Raw genomic sequence first — 2,568 nt, 5'->3', positions numbered from 1 at the left:
GCTTAGGTTTAGACCGGCGTGCTGGCCTCTCTGTTTTGCCTAGGTGGGGCTGCGACGTGTTGATCTTCCGAGGCCGGGCATGACCCCGGAAAGTGTGTCCGGCCAAATGGGATCGAGCGTGTTGGGCTATGTGGTGCACCCCTGCAGGGAAGTTTAATCTATTCGAATAGCCGTGATCTTCGGTAACAGGACGACTTGGAGTTGTACCTTGACCTTATGACAACTAGAACCGGATACTTAATAAAACACACCCTTCCAAGTGCCAGATACAACCGGTGGTCGCTCTACCTCAGGGATATGAGGAGGGGATCGCCGGGTAGGATTACGCTATGAGATGTTACTTGGAGATGTTACTTGGAGATGCTACTTGGAGGACTTCAATCTACTCTCTTCTACATGCTGCAAGACAGAGGCTGCCAGAAGCGTAGTCGTCGACAGGACTAGCTATCCCCCTCTTATTCTGGCATTCTGCAGTTCAGTCCACCGATATGGCCTCCTTACACACATACCCATGCATATGTAGTGTAGTTCCTTGCTTGCGAGTACTTTGGATGAGTACTCACGGTTGCTTTCTCCCCCCTTTTTCCCCTTCCTCTCTTCCTGGTTGTCGCAACCAGATGCTGGAGTCCAGGAGCCAGACGCCACCGTCGACGACGACCCCTACTACACCGGAGGTGCCTACTACTACGTGCTGCCCGCTGACGACGACCTGGAGTAGTTAGGAGGATCCCAGGCAGGAGGCCTGCGCCTCTTTCGATCTGTATCCCAGTTTGTGCTAGCCTTCTTAAGGCAAACTTGTTTAACTTATGTCTGTACTCAGATATTGTTGCTTCCGCTGACTCGTCTATAATCGAGCACTTGTATTCGAGCCCTCGAGGCCCCTGGCTTGTATTATGATGCTTGTATGACTTATTTTATTTGTAGAGTTGTGTTGTGATATATTCCCGTGAGTCCCTGATCTGATCGTACACATTTGCGTGCATGATTAGTGTACGATTAAATCGGGGGCGTCACACCGAGGAGGCCGGCCCAGTCGGCGGGGTTGCAGGGCGCGACGATGGCGAAGGCAGCCCAGAAGCCAGAGGCGACCGGGCCAGGACGTCGATCGGCCGTGCATGAGCACGGAAACCGAGGCCATGCAGGGGCGCCATGTGCTCCTCATGCACAACAGAAGGTGCCGAGGATGAAGGCGATGGCGACGAAGAGGAAGATGACGCTTCCAGAATCTCCAAACGAGCCCCACGACCAGTGCCTGCACCATGGTTAGGCAACAATAGAGGAGAATATGCAACATCATCAAATTGGTCAGAAGCAACAGAGGATGAATGCATGACAGGTGGCTCGGTAGTGGACACAGGGAGGTTGGCAAAGGGAAAAACATGCTCATCAAACACAACATCCCGAGAGATGTAGACACGATTAGTGGGAACATGAAGACATTTGTATCCTTTATGAAGAGACCTATAACCAAGAAAAACACACTTCTTGGAACGAAACTCGAGCTTACGCTTGTTATATGGACGGAGATGGGGCCAACAAGCACACCCAAACACCTTGAGAAAGGTGTAGTCCGGTTGTTCATTAAGGAGAACTTCAGTGGGAGTCTTCATATTCAAAACACGAGTGGGAGTACGATTGATGAGAAAACATGCAGTGGTGAAAGCATCACTCCAAAAACGAAACGGAACAGATGCATGGGCCAAAAGAGTCAGACCAGCTTCAACAATGTGACGATGCTTACGTTCTACTGAACCATTCTGCTGATGTGTATGTGGACATGCTAAACGGTGAGTGATCCCAAGCGACTGAAAGAAGGAGTTGAGGTTGCGATACTCGCCACCCCAGTCCGACTGAACATGAACAATTTTGTGCTTGAGAAGGCGTTCAACATGTTTTTGGAACTGAACAAAAATGTCAAACACATCAGATTTACGTTTGATAAGATAAAGCCAGGTAAAGCGGCTGTAAGCATCAACAAAACTGATATAATAATTATGACCACTAACAGAAGTCTGAGCAGGACCCCATACATCTGAAAACACAAGTTCTAAAGGATGTTTCACCTCACGACTGGACTCCGAAAAAGGAAGTTGATGACTCTTCCCCTGCTGACAAGCATCACACACTGCTACATCTTTATTACTAGACACACTAGGAAGCTCATGACGACGCAAAACATGCCGGACAATAGGTGTGGCCGGGTGACCAAGACGAGCATGCCACTGTGACGGAGATACCCGAACTCCACTGAAGACGCGAGCGACGCCAGGATGCTCCAGACGATAGAGACCTTGGCAGAGCCGCCCACTAAGAAGAATGTCCCTCGTGCCCCGATCCTTAATAAAAAGATCAAAAGGATGAAATTCACAAAGCATATTATTATCACGAGTGAGTTTAGGAACTGAAAGAAGATTACGTGTCACAGATGGAACTCGAAGAACATTGCGAAGTTGAAGACTCCTATTGGCATGTCTAGTGAGAAGTGATGCTTGACCAATATGAGAGATGTGCATACCTGCTCCATTGGCGGTGTGGATCTTGTCGGAGCCATGGTAGGGTTCACGAGTG

Source organism: Triticum dicoccoides, chromosome 3B (assembly GCF_002162155.2).
Source record: "Triticum dicoccoides isolate Atlit2015 ecotype Zavitan chromosome 3B, WEW_v2.0, whole genome shotgun sequence".
Lineage (NCBI taxonomy): Eukaryota > Viridiplantae > Streptophyta > Magnoliopsida > Poales > Poaceae > Triticum > Triticum dicoccoides.
Note: the sequence above shows the minus strand (reverse complement) of the source record.